The 11,523-nt window shown below is 37.7% G+C and overlaps 1 long non-coding RNA gene across 1 annotated transcript in view; it reads right to left on the bottom strand.

Annotated features, from left to right (window-relative positions):
- Positions 1 to 7,000, bottom strand: part of LOC140936238 (uncharacterized) — a 23,794-nt gene extending 16,794 nt beyond the window's left edge. The window contains exon 1 of the long non-coding RNA XR_012165365.1: positions 6,956 to 7,000. This is a non-coding gene — a long non-coding RNA (uncharacterized lncRNA). The remainder of the gene's footprint in view (positions 1 to 6,955) is intronic.
- Positions 7,001 to 11,523: the final 4,523 nt, after the last annotated feature.

Below are 11,523 nucleotides of genomic sequence, written 5' to 3'. Positions count from 1 at the left end.
TGAACACAAACTTCGCAATTGATCACTTTGTCTCGAAAATAACATGGATAATCGAAAGACAATCTTACGAAACTACTCTCTCGCTTGTGAAGTCCGCGTGAATTTGAACTATTCAACGGAAGTTCATTTCACACTTGTCTATTGGTTCAAAAGCCGCACGTGGCAAAGTAAATCAAATCGCGCATGTGCGAAAGTCACGTGGAAGCCTGGGAACAACAAACGTGGCGGCTAATAGAGAACGTGCTTCGGCGTTTGGGTCGAAAGAGCGGTTATTTTCAGCGTTGATTCAAATATTCCAACGCATTTGAAGTGTCGATCAAATGCCAACGCATTTGAAGTGTCAAATGCAAGAGGTAAACTTAACATTGTTTTTTTAAGTTGTGAAAGAAAATGCTGGACTGCATTATAAATCAAAGTCGCGACGAAAAACGTGTTGTGGACGTTGTTCATGTTGAACACACCAAGACCACGCCATTGCTTAGACATGAAATCTGAGTACAACTCAGGCATGATAGAATGAGAAGGACTTAAATCATTTACATAACTTTTTTATCAATATAAACGCTCTGTACATTTAACAATAATCATGCAACGGTTTAGTCTGGTGTCAAATTTAGGAACAATTGTATTCATGTTCAAGTGTGATGTTATAATGTTGAAGTTGCTACTAACATTGATAATTGGCTGTAGAACCATAATATCATCGTTTTTTACTAGACACCATCAAGGCAATTTTTAAGATTGTAACTTCAAAGACAGTTTAATTGAGCCCAGAGAGTTTAATTCTAGTCAATGCCTGTAATCAAGAGGCTTCGTTGGTCTGTGAAGCTCATATATGACTGCTTTTGTAGATTTTTGTTAGTTATATGTGGAAACTGACAATGTGTCATTCTTTGTGAAAAAATAGCAGTTGTAAAGCATTAAAAGCAAAGAGTGTCCTTCATGGTACAACATGGCCAAAGATTCTGAGGTTTAATGTTGCAGTCACTTAATGTTATACAGTATTTTTATATATTTCGGCGTGTGATTCTATCCAGGGAACTGATTTCTTGGAATTTTCATGGCCCCTGAAATCAATGTATATTGTTTCATGGCCCAACATGGCACATATTTAATGGTATATTCATGATCCATGAAATCGAAATTATCATTTCTCATTTTTCACGACCCCTGAAATCTCTGAGTGTAATTTTCATGGCCCATGGAATCTATAACACACCAACTTTTCATGGCTCATGAACCCTAGTGCCAGATATTTCATGGCAATTTCATGAGCAATGAAAACCATTATCAACTTTTCATAGAAAATTCATGAAATATCTGTATTCAAAATGCTTTCCTGGGTTTTTAATGACATTTTCATGGCATTTTCATAACATTGCAGTTCATAGTACGGGACCGGGGCCGAAGACCAAGGTGGATAACACCCTCCGAGATCTACAGAATTCTTCATACCCTACGAAAATCAATAATTGTTTTATTATACATTCAAAATAATTTCAAGTTTAAAAACAAGCTAAAACGTGCTTACCTCGGTCGATGTTAAGTTCATATCGTATCATAGCGCATCTTTGTCGGCATGTTTAGGAGATAAAGGTCTGTTCAGGTCTGCAAATATACTCCTAATAGCAGATGTCGTCCGCCGAGGTGTCTTCTAGCTGTTCTTGCTATGATTTTAGACAATATTTAGCCGTGAAACTAGTGAAATGTTTCGTCGTCTGTTCAGCAGTTTTGTTCTCACTATCAAAACAACTCAACCTCCTCCCCAGCTGCAACCTGGGCGAAACTTTTGACGTCATCGGTTCAATATGACAAATTTCTTTCAACAGTAGCTCTTTATGATGAATTTAATGCGTGTCCTTTTAGCCTTTTAGCCAATCAGAAATGGAAAACTATTTTGAATGAATAATAATTTGAGTTATTTGTTTGCGGCATTGTTTTCTCACTACTCCTGGTCTTTTCCTTGCAAAAGAATAACATTCCAGAAATACTATCAACGACTTACTGAGATATAACCTGCTGGCTCCACTACTTTACCTTTGTGTCCATCGGCTATCATCACAAAAACATAACTGTTATTTAGTGTTCGTTATTATAAAACGCTGGCAATCATGTTGCGCTTATTAAGGGGCCATTTTGTTCGAGGCAAGCGCCCGTCAAGATGATTCTAAAAAGGGAAAGGGAATTTGGATTGAGTGGACATGAACACAACTTCAAAGCAGTATCACTCCACAAATGAAAAATCAACGGAGTGATCTCTGAGCGAGTCACCCGCTCATTTCATTATGCGTCAATGAAGGAATAGGTGACTTAAGAGAAAAAATAATTTGCAAAGAGAGAAGAATGAAACAACATCAAAAATCCGACATCGAGCAGGAGCCGATTACTTGGAGCCTCCATATGTGCTGTACCCTTGAGTCAACCCATTCCCGTAAAGAATTATTTTAGAACAGGCTTTCCAGCGAAATTAATGTGTTTTCGAGGACGTCCGCATATTTCTGTAGTGAGAAAAAAATGGGGACGAAAGAGGGTAATTGGCCAACATGTTTACTCCTTGTTCCATCACCGTAGCTCCTGCCTCCGTTCCTTCCCTTACAACCGAGGAAGGCTGGTTTCGAGTTAAAATAAAAAATATGTAATCCGGCTTGAAAAATATTGCCATATTTTGTTGCAACGCACGAGGTCTTGTTTACTGTTGTAACACTGTTCGGATGTTTAAATTTTGCTCGTAATGTTCTATTCCATCGTCCTTATTTAAAAGGAGCTTTTCAAAGAATTAAAAAGTGAAACTCTTTGTTGGAGAGCCATACTTTTTAAAAGGGAATTGGAGCGCTTACGGTAAGGTCTGTATCGGCTGGTCTTGGAACCGGCAAATCGGAGGCAATTTTGCCCCTTTGTAAGTAGAAACTGTCGTGTCTTCTGTGTCTTGTCTTACCGCAACCTGGGACAGAGAAAATCAAGATGTTTTCCTCATGATTTTGAAGGATTTCGTTTAAAGAAGCAAAACGTCGAAGTGAAGAAAGGTATCGGTTTATGTTGTCCGAATTTTTATTCATTTTGATGGTCCTATATAAGTTATTATTTAGTTGCCACAAGACTGTGATGAAAGCTACAAAAACCCTTTGAGTACAGAATTATCCAACTCAGGAAGAAATTAAACACTGTTGGGCAATCACACTATTTCTCAAGATGCTACAAGATTTCATGGCCGCAGCAAAAACTTGTAGACCTCAAATAACCGCAAAAGGAATATGCAGGAGGACGTGGCATGCCCAAACATCTAACTTCCGCCGTGAAACCTCTGAGAACCTTTCTTTCTCTCAAGGATTTTAATCTTTTGAAGTCGCTCGCCCCATCGGCTCGCTCCTTTTTTAATTTTATGACTGCCTATTATTCTTCTTGTTTACATGTTACTTAGTTTCTTAGTAGCAAGAGAAAAATACAAGGCTCAGTATTCTTCTGTATTGACAGCTGTTGTATTGTGTGAATGAACCCTCAGTATGTTAGGTACACAACAGTAAATTTCGCTTTTAATTTGATTTCATTCCTGTTGAACATCTCGTTTGTTTTGTTTGATATGTCCTCTTGAAATATTTGCCGTTGAGATTGTATGTTATTAAAAGCCGTTTTCATCCACAGACACATTAATTTGGCTTATAGAGTCCTTATAAAACTCCGTTCATAATTCGCGACCTCAGATCTCGCACAATTACAGCCGCCGTGCAAGCGAAAGATGCAGTGCGTGTTCGATCTGTAACACAGTTGGAACAACATACTTTTTACTTCAAAATTAACTGTGGGTTAATGCAGTGTGGTCCTTTGTGGAATTAGTAAAAAGCTCCAAAGCATTGTACAATTGAGTTAACCAGTAAAGTAAAGTAACTAAAGAGCTTGATTTTCAATATTTATTTACCCGCTGTCGAGGGCTGGGACTGGGTTGTTCGTGATAAAACTTATGATATGCAGCCAACTGTCAAGATTACAAGCAAACTTGAAGACGTCGCATGAGTGTATCACCTTTTTCTTTTTGTTATTAGGCTTTAAGCGGGTATTTTCAGTAACCCGATAGAAGATCAGAACTATCATCAGATAACTCTTCCACGCTGGCTACCGCCATTGTTGGCAGCAATTCAAATCGCGCTTCTGTGACTCAGCGTGTGAAGTATGATCATAGCTCTGCTCTGATTGGATATTACTAAGAAGGCGTGAAAAATATTCCGCGAAAGCTATTTCTAGGAATAATTTTTCGTCGGAAAGGGTTGACTCCAAGGGCTTATATGGGAGATGAAGGCTCCAAATAATCGGCTCCTGCATCGAGTAAATAGTCTTATTTGTACAACTAATAATTAAATAGAAATGACCTACGGCCACAGTAGATCAGGTGTGGAAAACAAATTCTTCCCAAGCAAAATGACCTTAAAGAGGCTGTAAAGACACGATAGTCCCGGTAGCAGCCAATTCAACTTACCGGTTTCTCTATCTAAAGGAAAGGCCAAAATTGTGTGGCTCGCTACAAGTATGGTAGCGCGTAAACCAGCCTTTTTATATGATCTATGAGGTAAACAGAACTATCAGGCGTTGTTTGTTTATCGTTCAGACCTCTGTCAGAATTCATGTCATTTTTTGCCCTATTTTGATTATAATTCTGCAGTTTTTTTAATAATCTTACAAGACAAATTGCGCTCATTCGATATTCAGGACGATCGAAGCAAGCGCTTCCCGGCCTTCCATAACAACTCCAAGTCTAACTCGAACTTCCACTCGAAACTTAACTAGAAGTCCAACTCGAAGCCCAACTCGGACTCGAATCCAAATTCGAACATACCCTACTCCCGACTTTAAAGGAAGATTTTGGAACCGAACAGTACATCCACATCATCCATGGTCCTCACGTCGCGGGAGTCAAAGTACCGTATTCACGATGCCTGCCATCTTTGCATACGCTTAAGGTTTGATGGGACAAAAGCGATGTTACGCGGCTTCTCAGGGGGCAAACAAGTGACAAATTTTTCCAATACAAGAAATTGCAGTCGAGTTTGTATATTTTTGACAACAGAAAATGAACAACTCTTTATATTAAAGACGGTCATGGAAAATTATGGCTGGAAGTGATCATTTTTACTTTTTTGGATGCAGTAGCGACTGTAGATGTCCTCACAGCAAGTAATAATGACGTCAATTTTGTCGAAACTCAAACCGTACAATTTGCATAACTATTAAAACGTCTTTTTCGTCGTTTAGAGAGAATAAACAAAGTCGACCACGATTTCTTGCATTGGCAAATTTTACCTTTTGTTTGCCCGCTGAAATACCACGTGACATTGCTTTTATCCCATCAGTCCTAGAGCGCGTGCCACTTATAACCACATCATTAAATATTAACAAGAGAATCAATTGTTATTTCATTGCTCAATTGATCTGATTCTGTATGATTCACCGAACATTAAGCCTCGAGTAACCAAATTGTAGCGAACTGTGATCTTTAGTAAGACTGCTTTTGCCTCCTTGCAATGTCACAGACTCTACCCAAGTATTACATTCCCAATTAATTTCTCAGGGTAGTTATTAAATAAAAGGTTCTTCCATTGCAAAAACCTTGCACATGATTTAATTTCATTTAATTGCAGGTTCAAACCTCTCGAAGAAACACCTGGACCAAGACCTGTTTTCGCTTTTCATTTCCCGCCTGGTATCGTACATAACTTCATGCACTTCAAAAGACTAAAAATTTGATTTTGCCTTTAATGTTGTGGACATCTTACGCAAAATAGGGCCAATGAATTTTGCTACGTTTTTGTATTTTATGAATTGGAAGGACCACATTTATACTGAACTCACTGACAGACCATGCCATATGCATTTGTTTAATATATATGGTATTATAAAAATATATATATAATGTGATGCGTCTTAGTGTATAAAACAAAAACATTTTACTACAGAAAATAACGAATCGGTACTACATTTCTTGAGTATTAAAGTCTAAATAAAATATATAAATTTCATTTGACCTGTTGTTGAGAAAACTTCCATGACAACACTCCATTGTGGTGTGAAAGATTTTCAAGCCGGCATGAGTTGTTTCCATGTCTTGATGCGAAAAGGTAAATTATCGGAAACTATACCACTCTTTATAGCATCATTCAGCTTGTGCTAGTATCACTGTGCAACAATCTGGACATTTCCATGTACCAATTTATCAACGTCTACGAGAGGACCAGTTCCATGCTCCTACTGATCAGCTTTGTCGCGAGGTAAATGTTTCTTTTGCAAAAATTTCCTCAATAAACTCTCTTTTTGACAGTGTGTTTGGTTTTTTGAAATTAGAAGTACTTTGGGGCGTTTGAATACCAAAAAACCCAAAGGTTTTTGCCGTTTTGGCAGATAATTCCCATTTAACAGCAGAATTTACCCTATTTATTTATTTTCTAAATGGCCAAAAATAAAACATATTTCATAGTTTCTACATAAGACGTTGGCAATTATATTAACTTTGAACTATCTCTTTACCAAATTGAAAATTCAAAGACATTACTTGCAAGATTTCAACAGATTCTCCTTTTCCTTAACCTAACGCTTAATTGTTGTACTTGGCAATATTTCAGCAATCAAAGGAAAATTGCGTTGAAATTCATTCTTTCAAATAAATGACAAAAAAAGACTATTTTTTGCCAAATTTCGTAGCCTTTTTGGCAAAAAAATCGCCGAAATACTCAATTTTTTTCCAGAGATACTACTTTAGAATATCAACTTTTAATTTAGAACGCGTTAACAGTGAAACACTGATACGAAACACTGAAATTCTAAAAGGGACGCAGCATGCGCTTGGCTAAAAAAAAGTTTAAAAAAATCATAAAAGTCGTACCACTGGCTTAGGTAAACGATCTCCTCGACATACTTACTCTTTACTTACAACTACATGTAAGTGATAGATGAAAATGAAGCTTCTGGTTACCTTTATGTCCTACAGAATTTTGCCTCTTTCATGTCCCAATCCAGTTTCCGCAATCTTTAAATATTGGGCGATCAATTCAAAATTCGACATTGTCTTAATGTAATGCTTGTAATTTGTTATCTTTTCATATTTGGTTTTGGCCAAATTTGGTAAATGTTTTTTTGTTTTGTTTCCAAAGTACTAAAGATCGAATCATGTATACAACGAGACACGCTTAATGAGTCTCTATATCTCTAGCTCATACAGACAAGGCTTAATTTTACCACAGAATTCGTCAGGGAAGATAATAAAGGAAAAAAAGGCAATGATTATTTCAAAAAATGAACAGAACTGCCGTATTTTTTCACATATTTTTCATACTTTTTCAAATTGATTAATAAACAAAAGAGTCGTGATTCATTAAGTCTAATAACGCTCGGATAAGCCTCTGTAAACTTGCAAAAACTCTTTAGTTTTCGCTTATCAAAGATCATTTGAAGACGACGTTAATGAAGTCGAATTTCATCGAAAACAGGAGCATTTTGCTTCATACATTCTATCACTACTCGATTTGTAAGTAAGATCACAGTTGATCCGACACAGGGTGCTATCGGAGTGGCTTGCTTTAATAGTGTTGAGCCTACACTGATTTGAATTCGCACAATTCTAACGATGGAAATGGACAAAACTCATGAAATTAGAGATTCGGTAAAACGTGCGTCAACTTATCCTAAACGATAACAGTCACATTAAGGTTACCTTAATTAATAAAAAAAAGCTTTCCCAAACAATGCGATATTTCGATATATATTGGTAAAAACTTCCTTTCGAAAACCGTATAACAAATCACAAGTTGATATTTCACACTGCTTTCGAACGCTAAGTTCAGAGAAAAATTAAAGGTTTTCATATCTATTGTCGAAAGGCCCTGCGGCATTTACCTAAAGCCATGAAGTATAACAAATTAATATAAATTAATGAAAATGTATGGAAGTGCCTTGCTCTTCAACAACGAAATTTCATACCCTACAAAACCATAACCATATTTATTGCTTAATATCGCTGAAATTAACACAGTAATACATGATCGAATGCGCAAACGCACATGGTTACTTTTTCGACATCTTACTTTTTGCCTTGGTTTTCGTTTTCTGTTATAAAAATTGAACCCCCTTTTTTTAGTATCTTTATTAATTCTGACTCGTTCGGTAAGCGAACTTTCCTTCCCATTAGTTCGCTTGGCATGTTTTGTTTAATACGATTGGGTTCGATTGCCAAAAAAGCAATCTAACCCTGATTAAGTTCCACTAAGTTCATATTACCGTTTTTTTTTTTTAAAATTTTTAGTCATATCACAGACGGCATCACTGAAAGCAACGAATGGTGATGCCGTACGTACGGAGATGTTAATTGCAGATCGTTGGTACTAGACAAGACTGAAATAGGAGCCATATTCTGTTTCTCTATTTCGTACGAAACTTATCCCATACAAAAACTTTACGCTCAGTGGAACTCCTCTATAAATTATTGCTTGCGTGGGAGGCACAAAACAAAAGGGAAGAGGAGGGGGAGAAAAGTGCGAAAAGAAAAAGGGAGAGGGAGCCCTTGCTATAAGAGCCAGTGTTTTTGCATTAATTCGACCTACTAATTTCCTAACTAATCCGACAACGCCAACTGTCAATACATGACCAATTACAAGTAGGGGCGTTTGTCAGCTTGGGCGAAACTTCAGACACATTACTTTGTTTACCGGGAAATTGTCACGTTGAGACGCTTTTTTGAAATAATATTATAATTGAGCAAAACAGAACAGTTTTACTGTTGTTTCTCAGAAAACACAACTAGCAATGATCGGTTTCGTGTAAATAATTGAACAAAACTTTTGGTCTTGACTCATCAAGTAATAAATGTGGCAAAAAAACAGTATAGTCGCCAGCCTGTGACGCGAATACTTTATGAAAAGAGAAATGTAAATACAGTCGACTCCCGATAACTCAAACCTTCAAGGGAAATCGAGAAAAGTTCGAGTTATCGGGAGTTCGAGTTATCGGGAGCTCGAGTTATAGGGAGCTCGAAGAAAATAGCCGAGAGTAAAGTAAAAAACAGTTTTTACTGCATAGTGAACATTTTAATCACATTTAATTGTAGAAATGTGAAGTGAAAATTAAAAGATACCTCTAGATTATAAATCAGAACGTAACGTAACAAAACATAGCCTAAATAGAGCATGCGTTTTACTGTTTTGAGAAGTAGAGCTGCTCCACGCTAGCCTGTGACCATCAACATTAGCCTCCACTAGTAAACTATACTCCTACAACACGTCAGTAGGAAATCGAAAATTCCAATGTTTCGCATGCCAGTAGACTGCTTTTTCTAACCCCTAAAATTCTCCAAATAATTTTAACCACTGATCTTATGGATATCGGCATTACAACGACTAGCATGCTTGACAACAATCGCAAAAATCCAGCATACAAAGCCTTCAGAACATCTCTACCTCCTAAACAGGCTATTACAGCTGATTCTAGTTCCTGTTTTAACGTGAAGTCGCTACTTGGTTGGGTTTATTTCGATCTTCCAAAGCTTATGCTAATAGAACACATTTACTTCGAAGCCTGCACCATGGTTGTTTCTTACTTAATTATATAGCTGTTAGTTAATCCCATATTGTCAGCAAAGCTATCATCCTTTAATTTTTACGAACTGTCCAATTAAGGATTAATTTGGATAGTTTCAGATAGGGCTTTCCTTTACAAATAGGCAAACTTTAAGAAAAATAGGCCAGCTGGTCTGAGCCAAGAATAAGTTGAATGACACCATAAGAATAAACCATTTTTAGATCTTGCAGTGTGTTTTTGTTTGAACTACAAACGGTTCGAGTGTACAATAGTTCGCGTAGCTAATTCATTTCTATTTGTTTTGTTTTGTATTTTATTTGTTTGAAAGAGTTTTTTTATTGTTCATTTTAATATGACAACGTCAGGCCTCAGGGTCATGATAGATTTCTCAGAATTTTAAAAGGGGGTGGTCTATAATGTAAAGTATTCTCAAGATATCCCATGATTAATAACCTAAGAGCAATCCGGCACATTTGGGAGGACCAAAGAGCTCTGAATATGCTAATAGCTATAGATCGATAGCGAGACTGGATCGATACCTTTGGCAACTGGTATGAATAGATACTTGCTTCGAACCTCAGTCGTCCTGGTATTCATAAAAGGAAAATTGTTTCGAAACTAAATGCTCTTGGTAATAGATAGGATTAACTTTATTTACCGAATAGAAAGATCTTGTTTCGAAACTATCCCTTGAAATTAACGGTAAAAAAATACAAAATGACATAAAAGGAATGCAAACGTTATCACCTTAATCGTGCTTAAGAAGAGAACAAACACGGATAAGAATCAGCGATCGTCTTTCCTAACCTTCCAAACTGCGGCATTCTTAGCGTACGTATAAAAACTATGGGACGCCATATTTCTTTAGTTAAGTCCCTAACGACTATGCACGCTAGACCACAGCAAGATTCTTAACATCTAGGTAACACTAAACACTGTAAAAATCCTACTGATTAAGGGAACGGGGTACGTCCAATATTTTCTTTTTGCTTTCGATGTAGCTATTTTGTCATCTTTAGAGTGAAACCTGACGCAATCAATCTTACGCCTCTATCCATCTATTCGGGCGCACCCGCACAGATTTGTTAAGTCTGTCCCGTTCCCGTCTGCTGGCCATGACAGATGGAAAATCCTGCCTCTTAAGACCGATGTCACCCTCTAGTTGGTCAATGAATGTTGTTTCTGGGCTTCCCCTTAAGCGCCTGCAGTGTTTGGTTCCCAAAAGAAGTGGGAAACAGTCTCATTCTTGCTTCTCCAACAGTGGCCACTAAACTGTAGCCGACGTCCCATTAGACCTCCTTGTTAGATATATGATCTTTTCCAGCTGACGTTTAGAGCAGCGCGTAGGAGCTTTGTCTAGCAGCCATCAAGTTGTTTTTCCAGTGCAGTGGTTAATGTCCGACTCTCCGACCCGTACAATAGAACAGACTCAATTAAAGCTCTAAAGAAACGTATTGTCAGATCTCTGCTCAGGTTGGATTTCCACACCACTATTAGTTTGTTGTTAGCGGCCCATGCTTTTGCTTTTTGGATCTCGAGGTCTTTCTTCGTTTGATCTATCCAATAGCCTAGATACTGGAAATCGTCCACTTGTCTCAGCTTTACATATGTAGGGTAGTAAGGTCGCCCTGTCGTCTGAGGTTATTTGCCGTGTATTCGGTCTTGCTTCTGTATATGTGAAGACCAACTCGATCTGGGGCAGCAGTTTCAACTCGGTCTAGCACTTATTGGGCTTTATCCAAGTTATCTGAAATCAGTCGCGGTAATATCGTCGGCAAAGACTGTGTCAGTGATCACAACTGAGGGGAAGCGCCGACTTCTTCTCTCAGTCAGTGTGAATCCAAGGTCTCCGAGGCCTTCAACTGCGATCTCATTGCGTATTTTAATGCTATGATGAACAGGACCGGAGCTAAAGCGTCGCCCTGTAGTACTCCAGCACGGATAGTAAAGAAATTAGTTTCTCCATCAGGT

This window comes from Porites lutea, chromosome 5 (genome assembly GCF_958299795.1).
Source record: "Porites lutea chromosome 5, jaPorLute2.1, whole genome shotgun sequence".
In the NCBI taxonomy this organism is placed as follows: domain Eukaryota; kingdom Metazoa; phylum Cnidaria; class Anthozoa; order Scleractinia; family Poritidae; genus Porites; species Porites lutea.
The sequence above is the reverse complement of the archived record's forward strand: the minus strand, read 5'-3'. Positions and strand labels throughout refer to the sequence as shown.